Source organism: Lonchura striata, chromosome 11 (genome assembly GCF_050655825.1).
Source record: "Lonchura striata isolate lonStrDom1 chromosome 11, ASM5065582v1, whole genome shotgun sequence".
Lineage (NCBI taxonomy): Eukaryota > Metazoa > Chordata > Aves > Passeriformes > Estrildidae > Lonchura > Lonchura striata.
The window spans coordinates 15,261,626-15,282,055 of record NC_140713.1 but is presented as its reverse complement, the minus strand read 5'-3'; the positions used below and the strand labels follow the sequence as shown (position 1 = coordinate 15,282,055).

Here is a 20,430-nt window from a genome sequence, read left to right as displayed (position 1 = left end):
TAACTAGCATAAACTGTTTCTGAGTGTTTACCTATAGGGAAAGCCTTTGTTGCTGTGTGGCTGGGTTGGTAAGTGTGTTACTGAAGTCACTCAGGCAGGTACAGTGGGCTTAGAGAAGCAGTTTTACTGCCTAGGAAGAATAGTTTTATTTGTCTTCTACTTAATCTTTCTAACCAGAGGGTCTTGGCTAACTGAAGTCAACACAAATCTTACCATGACTTCAATGGGTTTTGAGTTGGTTCTTTAAGCCTTTAATATTTGTTACATTTTGACATGAGTATATTTGCACTCAAAAAGTGGCAAGCAAACCTGGATTTTTTTCTTATGTTATGTAGTGCTTATTTTACTGTGCTCTTAAGACATCCTAACAATTATTCCTTCCTGTGCATGGAGCATCCATATGATTTGTGTTTCTTTTCAGTACTTAAAACTAATCTTTGTTTTCTCAGGCTTTTAGGTGGGACACTTACCTTAATCCTCTTATGTTTGTATGCCTTGAAGTGATGGCGCTTTGTATGATTTAGGATTTCAAGAGCCTGACTTAGAATCTTGAGGTCAGCTTGACCTTCTTTGTCGGGTGGTAATTTTTTTTGCTACCACAATTGTGAGTAATTCTCAGAAGTTTTGCTAAGTCTCCAGTCCTAGTTTGCTTTCCTTACTCCCCCCACCCCTCCAACACATGCACACATTTCTTTTTTATTTCTTTTTCTTGGCCTTATTACTTGCCTGTGATTTGAGGTTTTTCAGCAATTAAAAATAGCCATCCTTTCTTAGCATTATCTTACTTTGAATCTTTATTCTTTTCCTTGCCAAGGACTAAAATTTTGCTATGCTAAGAAAGGACTTCATTTTCGCATTTTGTAATTCCTTAATATTGGGTTGTTGCTGTTTCGTTGCTTTATTGAATTGGACTTTAGTGCATAAATTTTTTTCTTTCATTCAATCCTTTTAAGGAAAAATAGCATTTTTGTTGGAAGTTAAGAAAGCAGAGGGCATCGATCATTTCCTAAATCAACTAAAACATTATCATTTTCTGTGTGTGTGTGTGTTTGATTTGTCCAACTTATTAGCTATGACTTCACTCAAATTTTTAGCTTTTTGGATGGTAGCCAGGTCTTAGGTTTTTATAATACCAGAATATAGTCAGCTAAGACAAATTGATTCAGACAGTTGTCACAGAAGTATTTAGCTAAAATTACTTCAAAAGTTTTACACTGCTTGACATTGCAGTACTGTCTTTGAAGTGTATACCCTGAAAAATATTTGTTATTAACAATTCCAGACAGGTGTTTCACCAAAGACATGTGAAGATGTGTAGAAGAGGAGATTAATATTTTGCAGTAGGTTTAGCCTCTGGAGGAAATATTTGTCTTACTCGTTTGGAATTCCACTTGTCACTTCACCAAAAGCTTTGTTCGCAGTCAGGGTTTGTTCTGAACAAGTGAAATGAAACTGTATGTGGTCATAAGAATTAGCACAACATATGCTTGGGTGATACTTAAGTAGCTGCTGTGAGATAATTGTAAGGCAATCTTTTTCAGGCTGTGGTTCTGCTTTTACGATGCTAAAAGCAGGGGTACCTGATAATCATTTTGGGATTAAATATGTTTCAAGCACTGCAAGAAAAAGCATATGTTAATGCTGCTGTGGGAGTGATCCATCCCACCTGCCAGAAGCCTTGGAGTCTGAAGGGGATGGGACAGGACACGTGGCATGCAGCCTGGCTCTGGGGTGGCTCAGGGACAGCCTCTGCTCCCTGCGGGGTCCCCCAGCAGTGTGGGGGTGCTGGGAGCGAGCTCTGTGCTGCAGAGCAGAGCCAGAGCCCTCAGTGCCCCTGGGCTGTGCTGGTCAGGGGCAGCAGGGAGCCAGCCAGGGGCTCCTGGTGCTGCAGGTTTGCAGCTGCAGGGAGGAATAAACCTGTGTGGTTTATTGGTTTACTGCTGGACCACAGTGAGCTGAGAGCTAACCTGAGTTCCTGCCAGGCTTAGATAGCCACTTAATGACATGGCTCACTCACAGCCTTGCTACCTGATAGTTTTCGTGATCATGAACAAGGAAATTATTTAGGATACTAGAAATAATGAAATAAACCTATTTTGATTTGGACACTAAATATAAGCTATTCTGGTGAGGCGGTGTCAAACAAATTGCTGTGTGTTTTTAGGAGGTCAAATTAAAAGTTAATTGAGTGTGAGATACCAGTCATAAAGGTGACACAGGTTTGAATACCCATTTTTGGGTGGGCTATTCTACTACCTCTTTAAAATTTGAATTTTCAGGGCAGAGATGTTAGCCATCTGGGAACGCTGCCCACTGATGCCACGTTTGTTGGTGATGGGAAGCACGGAGCTCACAGGAGAGTTGCTGAGATGGAGAGAAGCAAGGGCTTAGATTTTTCTCCCATGAAAAATGTGGAATATTTAGGCGACTTACTTAATTTCTGCCATGCCCTGCTGTGTGGGGGAGAATGTCCTCTGACTGCCACCGGTGAGCAGTCCTCATCCTCTCCTTCTGCCACAGGCTTTGTGCTGGGTGAGGAGCTGCTCCTGGCGGGGACAAGGTGTGGCTGATGCGTCCCAGATAAAGCCTCACACAAAAAGGCACTGTGTCACTGAATGGGATTCCAGTGTAGCTCTTTAATTTCATCCCTTGGAAATGTTTCTCCTCTTTCATCCAACTGCCTTTATCTTAACTTCTGATCTGAGGAAAGCAGCAGCTTTTCAAATTGAACAAACCGTGTTTCAAATAGGCTCTTCTGCTTGTGACAAGATGTACCTCATTTTCTCTGCAAGCCCTTAGCAAGGTCACACCTTTTTAATTTATTTTCTGTAAGAAAAATCTAGTTGCATGATAGAACAAGGCCAGATCTAGCTAGAGGTCATTTCCTGAACTAGTCTTAAAGTAGAATAGAATTAGAACCATTTAATATCCCAGAACTTTGCAAGCATAGTTCTGTTAAAATATAGGCTTTGTGTTTACAAATCAACATAAATAGCTGCTTAACGTTGTAGCAAATTAAATTATAATAGCAGGAATATTTTAGATTTTTTTCTCCTTTTGACTGTGAGAGTGACCTTTCTTTTCCTTCCTTCCACATTTTTTTTGGTTTTTTTCTTGATTTTTTGTTTTTTTGCTATCTCCTAGGCACAAAATCCCTAGTACCACCAGATAGCATTAAAACTTGAATTCAGTTTTTGTATTTCTAAAATTAAATAACCCTGTTTCTTCTAGAAATACATTTTGTGCAAATATCTATTTCATTAATATGTATTAATACAATGTTAACACAGTTTAATAGATTTGTTATTTGCTCAGTAGCAGGAAAATACCAGACTGGATGCCATCTGTATGTTGTCCTAGAAATTGACACAGGTGTATTTCTGAAAGACATTAGTTTCTGGCTTCATCCTTAGGCACATTGCTTTTTTGAAGAGCATATATTCAGCCACAGTATAGTGGCTTTTCAAAGAAAATTTCCCAGCCAGGTTTTATTAGATAGCTCACGTTTCCCAGAGAGCTGTTTCCCACAAGCCTATCTCTTTCCTGCCATACTTTGATACCAGCTGTTGGTTTGCAGCATCAGCTTTCCATAGCTGGCGTTGTTTCAACAAGTGGAGCGGGGCAGTGAGAGACATGGCACTGGCAGAGGTGCTGGGGACTTGCAGCAGCAAGAGGCAGAGCTTAGGTGCTGCTCAGGTCTGGGTATGAAAATGTCACGGGGCTGCCAGGGCTCCTGGGGGCTCTCCAGGTGCCCTCTCTGCTCAGGTTTTCTTCTCGTCAAGTCCATTATGTCAAAGGCCTCTCTAAACTTCTTCGTTTTACATCAGGGGTGCAGCAGAGCGTAACGTCTCCTCCTAAGTGCTCCCAATCCTTTTGACTGACGTGTATGCTCACTGTATGTCTGTACACTCAAAGTTTTGATGAAAAAATATTGAAAAAGGCTACGTGTACATGTGAGGTAGCTGGTTTTCTTAGAGTTTTTTTTATATAATTGATAATGTCACAATTACACCGTGACCTAGTGCAGCTCAGTCATTCATTCTGGGTATGTGTTGAGGTATTCATGCACCGCATTTGAATGCTGAGCAAAAGGGTGACCCCCATGCTCTGAAGCTGAGGTAGGGATCAAAGGCATTCTTGAGCTCTGACAATACCGTGCTGTGTACGATGATTAACTCGCATTTCGCTGTGCAGTTCTACCTTACTAAACCCCTCCTATATGGGTAAAATAATAGTGCTGATTGACATCACCATATGAGCTGAGGATTATTTATTAATAGCTACTAACAGTTTTTGACCACTCAGTAGATATCATTATTTTCAGTTGAACATAACTCACAGTTTGATTTGTTTGACTAAATTTACACTTACATGGAGACTGCTTGGAAAAATTGCTATAGACCAACAGTAATTTATCAGCATTCAGTCATACTTCAGGCAAATGGAAGCTTTTTCTAATAAAATTTATGTATTAAAATAACATGTAGAATTTTTGAATTATGGAAAAACACCAAGAGTGTATGTTGGAATAACAAGCTCTCAAATATTAAAGGAATACAGAAAAGGAAATGGAACACTGCCATTTTTCCCATTCAGAATTCTAGTGATATAGGGTATGTCTTCATGTTTTCCTATAAACATAGTTCTGTGCTTAACAGAGCATAATCAAGGATAAATTTGCTTTTGAGAGTTTAATTCTTTCACATGTGAGAAATCAGGCTTAAAATAAAGTGGTCAGAATGTCAACAAAGCAGAAAGAGTTTAATCTTTTTTGTGAGGCTAGGTGTTCTATTTCAATTCCAAATCAATAAGATTACTAATAAAATCTGTGGTCATCTTTCTTCCGGATAGCCTTAGGAGCTCCCGCTGCCAGGCAAAGAGTGGTGACTTTGCAGGAATGTCACTGTGACTGGGCTCACATGAGCAATCCAGCTGATCAAGATGAGGAAATTCACCTCTGTGGCTGAATAAGTAAAATTACAGCTGCAAAAAAAACCTTTACAGAACCCGAGTCTTGGTCTGGTTTGGCACAGAGTAAATAGCTACAGGATTCCATCATTCTGTTTCAGAGCTTCAAGTCAGAGTGCAATAGAATTAAGTTAGAGATGTTTGAAAAATGATTGTTTGAATGGCTGTCTCTAAAATATTTTTACATTTCTCTTTCCAACAAAAACATGTTTTTATTCACTGTCTTCACTTCTTGAGCCTCTCACTCTATGCTTGTTCTACAAATCTGATGTTTCTAGATTGCTCTTTTTAGTAATCTGAAAGTCAAGTGCCTACACAGGTGTTATTACAGACAGATGATATATCATCCACTGTTTTATTATTTCTTGCACTGAGACAACACCATCTGTTGTCTTAAAACTACTCACATTTTGTAAGAAATTTCTTCATAAATTGCTGTATGGAGGAAAAGAGAACATTCTTGCTGTGTATAGACTGATCCTTCTTGTTAACATAGTGTTAAAATATGTTCAGTGCATCATGAAAATATAAACTCAAAGTTATCTGAAATGTGTCGATTGGTGTATATACTTCTTTTTTATCATAAAAAATAACTGTGAAAATAACTTTAATGAAAAGCCCTTTAGAATGGGGGAAAAATACATTATTAGTATGACTTAATTGGTTCAATGAAATTGTTTCACAGTATCCTCTACAGCTGGTAAAACTACCACACATTTCTCTTGGTTAATAAAACCTGTGACATATTTATGATGGAAATAACAGTTGCACAGAGCAACAGTGGTATTAGGAATTCCTAATGGCCTCTTTAAAACACAAATGTCTTACTTGGGAACAATTTAATTTTTTTTTTAAATCAGAAAATCTTCCTTGTGCTATTTCAAATTGCAAAAGATAGAATGATTTGTACAAGCTGTTCTATATTATTTGGATAGACTATGAAAAAAACATGAAAGACTAAAAAAGATCAAAAGTTTGTTTATACCACCAGCTTATTTCTAGTGAAAAATCCTTTGACAGATCTCTGTCAACTGAAAATTGCTTTAGCCAGACTTATCCCCATTTCTACAATACTTTTGATATAATAGTTGAATTAACTACTGATGTATTTCATAATTTATTCCTCCTTCCATAATTTATTCCTAATGTAATATTTTGACACTGTGTTAATCAGTAGTTGAAGAATTGTTACTAAGAGGTTATATGACAATATGGGGTACTTCTTGCAATAGAAACTTTAGTATTTTCCAACTTGATTCAGGCCAAGAAGTTCAAGAGATATTTACTGCATGTGCAGGAATAAACAACTTTTCAGTATCGGTGCAAAGCCACAGTAAAATTAAAATTAGATGAGAATAGTAATATTTATCTTGCTTAATATTATGTAACTCAAAATTGAGTCTGTAAGCAATGTAGGATTCTACAAGGTTTCCTTTACAGTCAAGCAATAGGAAGACTTATTTCCACAGGTCAAAATACTCCATTTCACGTGTCTCAGACACAGGATAGCTCAATTTTACAGATTCTTGTCTTTATTGACTTGTCTTTTATTGAGATGCTTAAATTTTAGATTACTAACATAGCTGAGATTAATCCTAATTGCTATTCGTGATGTAATAACAACATAGTTGGATTAATTTATGATTATTTGTTTGTTATGATGATCTCTAAAAAGCAGAAATAAAATGCAAGGAGGCTGTTCTGCAGAAAATCGCAGAAATAAGAGCATAGATTTGAAAACTTTGTAATTATATCGATAAGAATAGGTTTTGAAAGGGAAAAGAAAAAACATTGAACATAAACAGCGATAAGCTGTTGTGTTCTCAGATTTGCGTCCAACTTTGAATTTGCCAAATTTGTGATGAGAGAGATTAATGCTTTTGAAATGTGTAGGAAAATTGCTCCAGGATCTCTTTGTACCATCTAAAGGCAATGTCTTAGGGAAATAGGAGACAGCAGAGTTCATTGGGCTGGACCAATTTTATTCTTAGAACATCTGTGGATTTCTGGTGGAAGTGGGACACTGTACTCCAAGACACCTGTGATGGGCATAGATCAGGATGAGAAATGTTTGCTGTGGCCTTTCACGTCCTCTCGAAGGATTGTATGTAAACTAACAGGTGAATCTGAAGAAATCTGTGCTATAATATTGATCAAGATAATTTAGATTTCATGGACTTTTCTTAATATGAAAGGTCAAGGTGGATAGAACCAAGGAAGTGTTAATAAATGACACCAAATAGTGTCATGGCCCTAAAATATACTAGTTGCAGGCCCTGGAGCCATACTAAATGATTAACTTTCAGAACTAGTTAATGCTATTGCCTTGACAGTCTGGGTAACCTTCATTACCATCCCTCAGGTGTATGGGTTTGAGAGAGGATCCAAATCAGACCTTGATTTCTAATCAATGCCAGACAATAGGAGCAACATCTCAGACTGGTGCTGCATATATGAAGGATGTCACTCATCATGTATTGGTGATGTACATTGTGGGTATTGGTTTCCCCACTGCAGTAACAAATTTTCTAAAAAACCAGGACAATGCATCATTTAATTTCCTTGTAGCAGTCTGTGTTGCAACATATCAAAGCATATTTCTGTATATTCCCCTACACCCCCTAAACAAAGTAACAGAACCTGCCTGGATGTCCCAAAGGAACTCTTCCTGGTCATCATGATGCTTTTAACTGACCAAAAGGAAGAACTATTCTGGCTATTGAGATAGTGTGGGAAATCCAGTAGTTATCATATTTGTGAGGGTGGGGATTGGAAAATGCAGAACTACCCTGTGGTATTTCATCAATGTTTTATATAGTAACATATTTCACAAGAAAGTTTTATTTACTTAAGCAATTAAGAAGTAAACCTTCCTGTTCTGTATTTGGCATTCTGTCCAGGAACCAAATGCCCAGGGCAAGTAATGGTCTGTTTTAAAATACAGAATGTAAATTGGAATTGAGTGGAGCACACACCTGCTCATCTCCAATCAGATAGGCAAGCAGTATGCAAACTGCAAGCAGCTGTAGCGAAGAAAAAACCAAATCAGGACATTCTCTACTTCCATACAGAGAATGAGCTAAAGCAAAGAGAGGAAAGGTGAAAAAGCCCTTGTGTTTCATCCTTTTTCACATAGAAGGCACCCTTTTCTCATTATGGTGATGGCAAAAATAAGCATAGTAACTGATTCTCAGAGTCTGTGTGACAGTGGTGGGACACAGAGAGAATTGACAGTTTTAGGATCCAGGTCCATTTGCTGGTGCTTGCTAAAAGGTCTTTTTTTTCAAAGTTCAGATAGCAAGAGGGATTGGTATTTTTTGATAATTACATTGTACAGAAAAACTTGAGTTTCTTGATGGCTTATTTCTTTGATTAACAGACATTGTGATTATTGCATTTTGGCTGTGATCCAGTCTTTTCATGCAGCTTTAGAAGCGGTGGAATTAAAGCTTCAAATTATCCATTTGTTATTAATGGAGAGACCCAGCTTCTCCATTACTTTCTTTGGAATGGTTATTCCCTTTCATCATGGTAAATGCTGTGTTCTGGTTGCACCATTGGTGAATACTAAGCTCCAGTTGCTATTTATTTAGCGAGTGCAAATAAATGTTTATTTTCATTGTTAATTCCAGGTAATTATTGCTACGAGCTTGTTTCATGGGTTATGCAGGCAGTTATTACACTAACAGATAGACACAGCCATTCATACAAATAATTACTTGCTTACCTTGTAAAATAAAATGGGTTTGTCCTCCATTCTAGTATTATCTGTAGTCCATTGTTTTATACATCTTAAAAAAACTTTTTATGCAACTACTTTGCTTACTCATTTATTTAATGGACTACAGGCAGATGCCAAGTCTGCCCTGCCTGTTTTGGAGTTCTGCAGCTGATTGTTTTATATAGCAAATTTATAAACCTTTTTGCAAGTTGCTCATTCTCAATAACATTTGCAGAAGAAACTTCCATTCATGCAATTTTCTTTAAGTCACATTTATACTCCTGAAAATTTTGTCATACAGAAGTTATTCCCAATAAACACTTTGACACAACGGAACTGTATGGGAAAATTGATGCCAACTGCTCTCCTGCTCTTTTCTCCAAGCAGTTGAAAGGTTTTGCAATGATAATTTTGCTTACAGTCTCCTTTGTTACATCCAGTAAAACACAACAGTCTGGGAGGGATCAGTGTACCAGATTGCACCAGGTGCGAAAATGAAACGCGTTGCATTTCTTCAGGCATTTTGTATTTTACATTGGTAATTAATCTGTACACATGTTAGTAAAGAGAATGAAATTACTTTGGCAGTGTTCAGTAAGAGCCAAAGCTACACCTTCAAACATTTCTTGTAATGCTGTGATGATCTATTTTCAAAGATCGGCCTTGGCCACCCGAGCGTTCGTGGGACAGGGGTGAAACTCTTGGCACCCTTGTCTTTGCTTTGCTTGTAGCACAGCACTTGCTTGGTCCTTGCTCCACATGCCCCCATGCCAGCTCCTCTGCTTTCCCACAGTGACCCTCTGCTGTGGATGGCTGCCGTGCCTCTGCCACTGCACATTAACTTCAATATTTTTCATCATGGCTCCTTCCAAACAAGCTCCAAACTTCTTACTCCTTCATCCAGAATTTATGAAGCTCTTTCCAAAGCTAAATTCATGTACGTAGGCTTGTGTAATGCACTTAGTCTGCTGCAGATGTGAGGTTAACTTTTAATTCATTTCAAACATGTTACAACTAACACATACTTGTCTGAAGCTGTAGGAGCTGTTAACACTTTATGCCTAGCAAATCTCTCTAGGTTGTTTCTGGAATCACAGCAGAAATACAAGGGTCCCTACTCTATTCTGTCTCTGTCCCATTCCTCCTGAGCTAGGACAGAAGGTCTTCTCTTGATATTTGTGCTAAAGACTAACAACTGATTTGTAGTTCTGGCTGGAAATATCTTTTTATTTCTTTGTGTTTTGGGCATTGCTTAGTCAAGTGATTAAATTAAGGATACATTTTCTGATTGTTTTTGAAGGGAGTAGATACAGGAGAAAAAGAATATTTTTAAAGTAGCATAAATACTAGGACTTGGGAGAAACATATTCTCATTAATGGTCCTCCCTCTCCTTCTCTCTTGAACTCTGTCACAGATGGATCAAATGAGCAACATTATAAATACAATAATTTTTCTTTAGTAGCATGAATCTTGAGGAACTCAAAAGTTCTTCCAAAGAAACAAATGAGTAAAAGAACATAACCAATGTGCAAACATGGTCATACTAAAAATCCCCACAAAACCCAAACCTGACATGTTTTATGGATTTGGTTATTGAGTAAATTAATGTATTATGATTTCATTTCCATTTTAAATAAAATACCTAAATGCACAGCAATTCCTGGCAAGCTGAAAAAGGCAAATAAAAAGAATTGATTAGCAGGAGGTGGGGGTTTTAAAATAAAGTTTGATAAAGCAGGTCAAGTTGAACTATGCAATATTCATTCATATTTCACTAGTAAGCTCTCATTATGTGGTGTAAACTAATCTAGATATCTCCATCTGGCAGTTGTGAGGAGAAGTAGTCAAGAATATGATCAATCAGCTGCAGCCCAGCTAAGTACTTCACTGTAATTAAACTTGAACAGCATTAAAAATTACATGCAGTAATTGAAGAGAGGTGATTTCCAGTGTAGTACCTTTAGCTTGTTTGGTGAGTATATACTTTTATGAATATATAAATATTGCTTTTGGGCTTAATGCCCACATAGGAGTTGATACACCCAGTGGGTCATTGGATCACTCAGTGGTGTAAATCTGCCCAGTTGCTGTGATTTCAGTGGTGATACATTAGTGCAGGGTGGCTCGGGACTTTGCCAAGTCCATAAATATGAATGCCATTCTGTATGTTACACCAGCTGTGTAAATCCAAACTGTTAACATCATTACTGTGTATTTATCACTGCCAGACTAAGAAAGCTGTGAAGAAACAGTTATGGTTGAAAGCAGTTAATTAATTAGCTTAAAGGCAAGATTGTGGCTTAGCTTAATGCAGCTGTGCAGGCAGGCACAGGCTGCAATGTACCTTTTTCCTTCTGTCCTGGCTGTCCTTGGATGTCCCCGTGTTTACTCCACCAAGGCTATTCAAAATGTGAAAAAAAAACTTTTATAACTCAGGCTTATTAAAATGAAGATTTTTTAAAATTATTGCCTAAAATATGTAAGGGGAGTATATGTGTGGGGATATTTCCTCAGGAATCAATATTTTTTTTCTAGACCAGTCATCAAAAATAATTTTTTATATTTGTGGACTGAGGGCAAGGGGCAGGAGGTGAGTCCTGGAACACAAGGTTTTGTGGGGAGTTATTGGGCTATACTCCATATCTAGAAAGTATTTTAGAGATGGATCAGAAAGAGAAATTGGGTAGTACCTACCTAGGCAAGGAAAGCTGAAGGGGCCACATTTCTTTCTTCTCAAACGTGGTGTGGAGCTGAAGTGTTTGTGCAGCAGCTGAGGACAGCCATTCTTGTGACTAGAGCATCCACATAGCAGTCTAATTTTAGTTTCCCATATAATCCTTCTGTAAAATGTCAAAAACCTGGGTTTGGGTTGCTGTATTTCACTGGAATAGTTTTAGACATCTAGGCTAAAGGGCATCCATAAATGACTGCAGTGTTTTATGTATGTATCTCTTGCGTTGAATGGGTCTTTGAGCCTTACATGGAGGTTATGATTTCAGGCATCACAAATGGCCACTTTGATATTATCTTCTGTCTGGAAATCCTTGTTTCAGCACTAAGCTATCACATTTTGTATTAAAAAAAAATAACACTTTGCCACCAGAGTTAGGTTCAAAATGGCACCATCAGATGAGTGCTAAGGTTGTATCTTTGCCTGTCATACCAGATATAACACTTGTCAAATAACACAGATGACCCTTAAGTATCTTCCATGTATCTTAGGTCTAGAGGGCAGGTTAAAGTACTGAATATCTCTTCAGAAAAAGTATTTTCTACTTATTGTTTTTTACTGAACCAATCAACCTATGATCAGAACAACCTACAGACAGAACAAAAGCAAACCCCAGGAAAAGATGCTACTTCTGTTCTTTTTGTTAAAAATAAATCCAAGACACATGCTTTTGTCTTGACAGGTTTATTTCAAGAGTAATACCATGCTGTCATTGTGCTTGCTATCCATTAAAAAAATAAAGGCAAATAAAGTGTCAGAAAAAAGAGAAATGTTAATTAGGAAGTTCTATTTATATATATAATGTTTAATTTGTAGGGTTGCTAAATATTTTCATACTAAAACAGACCCTGATCTTGCAGTATTATGGTGTCTGAATCACAAAATGAACAACAACCTGTTTACAAAGCACCTTTAATCATAGGCAAGCAGAGATCATATTGCTTTAGTATTTTTATGACGAAAGCAACTTAGACTTATTATTATTATTATTTCCTACAGTAAATATAAGCTTTTCAGTATAACAAGGATAGTTCCCCCTTTGGTCATAAGTAAATATTGCTCTTTTCAATATGTGTCTTCACTTGTGGGGTCACAGAGGAGAAGAGAGGATGCTAAGCTACAAAGCAGCAATCTGAGCATTTGGCAGAAAACTAGCAATGCAGAGAATAATAATATCTAGCCCTAGGTATTCGTAAATTATACACAAGCAATTTACATATAATTTATGATTCTAAGTCTCATTTTATTACAAAATTTGCAGTTGTGATTATAGAAACACCACGGTTGTGCTGGTGGGAGAGGGATATTTTGAGTGTGTCTCCATTTGAACTATGTTGCTGTGCAGCTCCTGCCCCTCCTCACCGCAGTACAAGATGAATGTGTTTGCCCCAGCAGTGTTTCTCCCAGATGGGCAAATGAGAGGCCTCTCCATGGGACCCTTTTATTTACATAACTTCACAGTCTGCTTTTCCTGCTGGGACGTTCCTCTTTGGATCAGTCAGTGCTGCTCCTTCATTAGGAAATCACATTTGAATTGCATGTGTTATGTTATCTATATGACAATTTCCCCTGGCCCCTTCATTCCCAAACACCATGGAAGGGAAAGGGTGGGAGCTGTACTGTAACACAGGTGTTTTTCACAGGAGTTTTGCATGCACAGTTCTGTGTCCAGTGGCAGGGGATGGGAGGAGCTGGAGGGGCTGCCTGCTGCACCTCCTCCCCTTCTGCATGGCTTGGGAGTCTTCAGGCCTTGCTGCTCAGCTTCAGTCACCGCTGCTCTTGGGCTTTTTATACTTTTCCACTTAGAACTGCAATATTTTTACCTTTTACTGTAGCTGAGGAAGGGATGGAAATATCTGTAGAGAGCTGTCACAGGCAGCATGAAGCCTTGAGGCAGTTCAGATTTGTTTGAAAGGCTTATTTTTGTCTTTCTCAATGTCTGATTACTTACACAGGCAGGCTTCTGTTTGGGTCACTGTCCTTTTCACTTGCATTTTCTTCCGCAGGCTGTTTGTGCTCCTCTCTCACACCAGCATGAGAGGGTAGAGCAGCAAGTCGAGGGGGTGGCACAGGCGTGCCCGGGAGGTGTGTGCTGCACTTGTCTGCTTCAGGGGGTGCCACCATCAGCTGGACACACGAGCTGCTGGGGAACTCTGAGCAGCCCCGCGGCCGTCTCTGCTGCACTTCAGGGGGTCAGGGAGTTGGGCAGTAGTTTGCTGAGGGCAGTGACTCTGGGCTCCATGCTGTTCCTGAGGCTCGGATCTCTCTGGATTGTCCAAACAGCAACGCTGCAAGGCGCTGGAAGGGCCTGTGCTCCATGGAGGGTCTGGGAGTGGGACGTGTGTGCTTCCCCCTGCCTGTGCCAGCAGCTCAAATCCTTTCCCTCACTGATTAGGAGAGCCCATGCAGCCATAACAGGAGAGAGCATTTCCATGCCTTGCCACAAGGTACAACTGCTCTGTGGTGGTGCCAGATGCATTGTCCTCCTCACTGGCTGACATTTAGCATTAGTGATTTAGACCCTTACGGAGGCTGGCAGAGCGAGACAAGCGAGATGCTCAAACATGCAAACCTAGCCTGATCTAAGTTGAAGGTTACTGTTTGGTAAATAAACTGAGATAAAATCCAAGTGATTTGCCTTGAACTGACACCTCTGTAGATGTTTTTATAAGCAAATAAATAAAAATGAAAATGAAGATATGGCTCATAGATTTGATGAAATTATTATCTAGTAAACACTTTGCAAATGGGATGTTTGGTATACGTAACAGAGGTACATATTGAAGATTGAAGTCTATGGACAAAGACTAGAACATCTGTTATTGCTGCCATTACTGTTCCTGAGCTCCATCTTAGCATCATAGCCCACCTTCCCTACAAAATTGTGTTCTAAGGGAACACTTCAGCTGTGTCCTTTTTGATGTCACTTCTTTCAATTGATACCACACTCCTTGGTCAAGCCATGTCAGAGAGAACTTTGTGTTAATAGCTGTCTAACTGCTTTTCATGTTAGGATTATTGCTTTGCAAGCCTGAAAACCCAGGGTTGTGTTAAGACACATTCCACTGGAGGCGTGTCATAACTGTTCCTAGCCTGGGGTTGATTCCTCTGCAGGAGTTTGCCAGGACTGTGATAGGGATTTCATTGTGTGTGCTTAAGAACCAGTAATGCCATAAATCCAGGAATAGTCTGTTGGACGACCATGTCTGGGATCAGAGTTGCCCTAACTGTCTTTTCATTGTAGGTTTCTTCTCAGGTTAAAAAAAATTCTTTATACCCACTGTTTAGTATTCTGCTAGAAAACTTGCTTTATTGAAAAGCCTAAATATTCATGTTTCTGGCAAGATAATCAAAACTTCAGGACAAGTCGTGTCATTGTAGAACTTCCTGCCATACACTAGGGAAATTATTAAGCTGCTTCATTTACCATCAAACCATTTTGTCACATTTCTGAGGACCCCAAAGATGAAGACTGACTTAATCACCTTTCATTTTTCCACATGACAAGTCTAGCATTCGGTCATGGTTTGATCTTTAAAATCTTATAAAATCTTACAGTCATATTACTTACTCAAAATCTTACAAAAATCATGTGTCATAGTCATACTGAGTCATGATTTATATTCCGGCTTGCATTTTGCTGGGATTTGCTCCTATAAGAATCAAACCAAAGGAACACTTGCTGATAGAGCTAATTAAGTTACTGGATTACTTACACTGAGTAACAGATGCCTTCAGATTTCAGGGGCCTTTAAAACAAACTTTTGACTGTTGTGTTTTAGAGAGCCATTGGAGGATGGTGTTTGTAGCCACCTTGCAATGCAGCTGGAGACAAATACCAGGAGTCACCTGCTGAGCACTCAGGAGCAGCCAGGTGCTTGGGGCAGGGGGCTCCAGGCTATCCCAAAGACGTGGCCAGTGAGGTGACACAGGGCTGATGATTATTGTGCCATGAAATTCTGAATGGATTTTATACTTGAAGTATACTTACCGCAAAACATACCACTTGGCTATGATCAGCATTCACCTTCACACCAGTGGCTGACCTCACCTAAAGTAGGTGAATAAAATATACATAGTTTATCTTGACTATGGTTTTTACACTGACCTACAATGTGTTAAATTTCCCTAAGTGAACAAGTACAGTAGTTTTTTATCAATCTCTATGTTTGGAATATATTATTAATATACAATATATAATATATATTAACATATATATGTTAATAGCCTACACTCTGGGAAATTTTGAACACAGAGCTCTACTGCCTTAGGTTCTAGTAATAAGATGTTAGCCATATCTGTGCTGTCCAAACTATCACACCATAAACTAGAGGGAGACATAGCTGCATTGTTTTAGACTCCTTGCTGTTTCAACAAGAGAAAAATCTGAAATGAAAACAGTTCTGACAGCCTGGAAGCCAATGCTGTTGTTATTAATGGGCTCTTTGGTAATAGAAGCAGAATTTAGTGTGCCAGATGTACCACAACCATAGAGGGAGGATGCAGGTCTGGGCTTGTAAAGGAGACAGAAAAGGTGCACTGGAGGTTATTAGCCCAATGAAAAATACACAGCCTAAGAGGTCAGCTGCTAAAATTAGTGTAATTTTAGTTTTGGTTTTGCTTTCTATGTAAAAACTGCCTCTACTTTCTTATCTTTTTAGTTTCTCAAAATATATTAACCCAACCAGTTCATATTCTTATTTATCCTTTTGCCTTCCAACTCTACTAACCTTGTGTTTACCTCTCCTGCCAAGAGCTTTAGACTGTGGGAATTAAAAATGGCCTCAGAATAGCCTGAAATGAAACAAGTCCTTTCCTCTGGAACACTTGGAAAGGTAGAGTTGGTACTTCTGTGATGGGATTCTCTTGATCCAGGAGTTTCTCTGGGGATGAAGCTAAAAACACAAAATAAGATTTAAAAACCCCAAACCCACTGAACCAAAAATTTGTCTTAAAACTGTGCATACTTTAGTGAATGAGCAATAAGTTTAGATTTCAGAGTCAATACTCTAATAATAATGTTAGGAGGCTTGCTGTTGTAGCCAAATTATGGTGGTGTCCTGGCACTGTGTATGTTTAAATGTGTTTACTTTTAGCTGTCATTTTCTCATTCCATAAAGGGCAATGCCAGCTTTGTACTTATTACAAGACATGTTAAGAGAAACAAAAAAGTCCAGTCATTAGAGCAAGTGAAGGCAGTTTCTCTTTATAGTGTTTATTGCAGCTTTCTTTTTTCTTTTTCTTTTCTCCCCTTGCTCTTTGATGAGTCCCAGAGGGGACAGCACAGCATTTGCTGCCTGTAGTCTTGGCCAAGGACAAAAGGGGTGAATTCTGTAGTGCAGTTGCGTGTGTGCCCCCTCTTCATCTTGTAATCAGGTTCCTCACTTCTCTCTACTGAGTAGATTCCTCTAGTGTAAAGTGGTTATCAGGATGAATAAGGGCTGCTTATCCCAATCTAGTTGCAGATTTACATCTTGCTGCTAGCTGACCCACCCTTTCATTATCTTTTTTCTTTTTTTTCTTTTCTTAAAAAAAATATTTAATACCATCAAGGCATGAGCAGCTGTTACATTCAGCCCTAGGTAAAGGCAAACCTTCCACATGCTACTGTCTCATTAGAGAAACCTCAGCACTGTCACACAGCAGTGACTGCCACGTTTCTCCTACCACATATGAGCATCTATCCCACACAACCTGGTCTGAGAAGTTACCACAATAAACCACCTAGATATAATAGCTTCTTTATTTTTGCAAAGATGGTCAAAATCAGAATATAAGTGAGTACCTAAAGCTTGGTACATAATGTCCTCACAGTCCAGCAAGTGTTATTGCCTTCATTTCATAATTTGGAAATGGAAAAATGGAGCATCTATCCCAATGTTATTCTCCTGCATCACCATATTCACAAAACTAGTCTTCTTCATGTATTGTAATGTTTTGTAGCCTATGTCAGACACCCTGATTATGCTGCTAGTTTGTGTCAGTTGTCTGAGCCACTGTCTCTTGCCTTCTCTCTAGAATTGTTTCTTTAGGCAGTGGAGAAGAGAGATGGAGCTGCAGCAAGACAAGAAATTTGGAATAGGAATTACTGACCTGACAAGGCAGGAGGCAGGAAGTAAGAAGGTAGTATGTCTTCTTCTTGAAGGCCAGCAGATATTTTGGGGCTGAAGCAGGCAGTGTCCAGAGACTGACAGAAAGAGGCAATAGCAGAGAAGGCCAGTGGTCCTGTAAGGGGGATGATGGCAATTGTCAGCATAGACATGGCCTGACTGATTTGCCTGGAGTGGTGCAACAGCTTCATGGCAAAGAGGATTGAACCTATTTCCCAAGCACGCCATAGCATGCCTGCACAATCATTTGTGTGCATTTGTGTAGCACATCTAAATGTTGCTTCTCTGCTGCAAAAATCCCGTTTAACTTGATTAAATGAGCACATATTCTTTAATTTTAGGACCCAGTGGGTCAGGTAGATGACTTAAGGCTGGAGATGGAGCATATTTTCCAGGGTGTCTTTAGCACAGAAAAATTTAAGTTTATGTTAATAATGGTTTCAGCCATGTGGGCAATGGAACATTCCTTTACTAGGAAGGAAAGTCACCTTTCTCTTGCAAAGGAGTTCAGTCACCTGTGACACAGTGGATCACACAAACTCATAGCCTACCATGGAAACATTAGGACTCTTTCAAGGTAAGACAGGCAGTTCTGCAGATACTGACAGGAGCAGCACTGACAGTAGTCAGGACTTTGGTTGAGAATCAAATCTTGCACTCAGCCTTCTGTAGCCTTTAACTCAGTGAGGATCTCCATGGGACTCTGGGTGATGGAGGAGTGTTGGGGCTATGGAACAAAACATTGTAGATGAACATTTCTCAGTTCTTCATGGGACAATTTTCTTATGTGTTCATTTGCATTTAAAATTGGAGTTGAAAATAAGGCTTTTAGAAACTTTTAATTTGTATTTAATTATGAGAATTTAACTTCAGGGTCTCTATCTGATTTTAAAGAATAATTAAAATTAAGTATGGCTGGAGTGATTTTTCACAGTTTTTCTGCCTGTCCTTTAGGACTTAAAGTAACAGTAAATTATTTGTGGCTGGGGGTGATCTATATGTAAATTCCATTAAGAATGGAATTTTGTTATAGAGAAATTCAGATTATGAAAATGACATTGCTGCCTTGAACGTCAGTAGCTAATAAATGCATTGGTTGTTACCATTACTTCTCCTAATGTCCTCAATTAAAATTATTTAAAATAGTACAATAGATAAGCAAGATCAATTAATTTTATAAGATGATCAAAGGAATGTAGTTCTGCATTGTAAACGCTCTAAATGTGATAATGGCTTTATCAGGCGGGAAAATAATTTGAAGTAGCTTAAACCTTATTCATTTTAGCTCAAGGGGGTTTTATTTGTAGTTAATCAAATGGTCTTTTGTATTTGCTAAGGTAGAATTTTCAGATTCTGTGCATTAATTTTACAGAGTAAATTTCAGACATTTTTGAAAATAGCCAAAAAATTTTCAGAGGGCTGTGATTACAGGATCCTGTTTAATCAAAGAGAACTTGATTCTAGTGATGTTCTGAGCAGGAGTGGGTTGTTTGCATTTGCAGTTTTGGAGAAGGTTATTTTTAGATTGCTTTGCTGCAGTGGCATTTGTTTTACCAAGATGTACGAAGTACCACTTGGGACACTGTACCCAGGTTTAACTTCCCTGTGACTGGCATTCTACATAAATGGTTAATTATATGGATTTTTTTTTTTGGTATTTAATGTGAAGTCTATAGATTTGGAAATTAAATATCTATATTGTACAATGAGAATACATTTGTGGGTGGCGCATCTAAAAGTGGCTTTGAAACCATGGATGAGGGAATTCTCATGTTGGTCAACCTAAGTGAGAGAGAGGTTCACAATCCTGGGAGATTTCCTCCTTCCTTTCTTAATGACCACCTGTTTGCTGTTAGACAAATGATTTAGTCCTCCTGCTACATACTTAAAAACTTTTTGACTAAAAGAAAGTGCATGAGAGTATAAGAAAAAATTAACTAGATGATCTAAGGCACCAATAAACCCTTGAAGGTTGCAACAGGCAGTGTTTGTCTTTCTGTGTTTGGGTACTGTGGAGTCTTGCCTTGTAGACATTTTGTTGAGAAGCCTCCAAGGGAAATGTTTTGGCTGCTCTGTCACCTGTATAACTGTAATCATTGATATTGCATCTGCACTTCCCTCTAGATTTCATCAAGGCTGGTCAAGCATTGGAACAGGCTGCCTTGGGAAGTGCTTGAGTTACCAATCTCTGGAAGTATTTAAAAGACATATAAATGAGGTACTTAAAGACATGGTTTAGTGGTGAAAATGACAGGGCTGGTTTAATGGTTAGATTCAACAATATTAAAGGTCTTTTCTAACCTGAACAAATGTATGATCTTTCCAGTACCTGATTCCCTGAAGATCCTAGAGGGGAGAAGTCAGGTCTACATCATGGAGATGTTACTTTCTCCTCATGGCATAAAGAAAACACCTAAGGAGAAAGGGAGGCAGCCTATTCTGCTGTCTGTTAGAGGATGTTTTTTAGTTTAATAACTTGCAGTTCAGAATCCTGCTGAATGCATGGGCTGTGCATGGATAGGTGTCATATTTTTTAGTTATCTAAATAGGTTTCACACATGTTTACTTGTCCTCTCTGTAGAAAAAGAAATAGGAAATGCTGGTGGAGAAAGAACCAATCAGATGGTGCAATAAAATATTGCACAGAGGTAAAACAGGGCAGAAGAAAATGGGGGATTGAGAATGAGGGATAATGCTGTGAGGCAATGAGGATGGATAGGAAGTGTCTTCAGTGCATGGTGCTAGAAAAGAGACAGTAGGGTAACAGAGCTATTGTGAATTGAAAAAAGGAGGGAAGGGGAGCACAGACTCTTAATTTGCACATAAACCCCTGGCAGGTGAGACATAAAGAGAAGGTATGTTGACACAGCTGCAAGGAACAGAAGTAATCATTGGTGTT

General features: G+C 38.7%; 1 long non-coding RNA gene across 2 annotated transcripts in view; it reads left to right on the top strand.

Moving 5' to 3' along the window:
- LOC110484400 (uncharacterized) overlaps positions 1–20,430 on the top strand; it is a 240,712-nt gene that overhangs the window by 31,780 nt on the left and 188,502 nt on the right. For both annotated transcript variants that reach the window (XR_014957755.1, XR_014957754.1), the window contains one exon: positions 1–20,430. This exon is cut by the window's left edge; it is cut by the window's right edge and continues 48,785 nt beyond it. This is a non-coding gene — a long non-coding RNA (uncharacterized LOC110484400).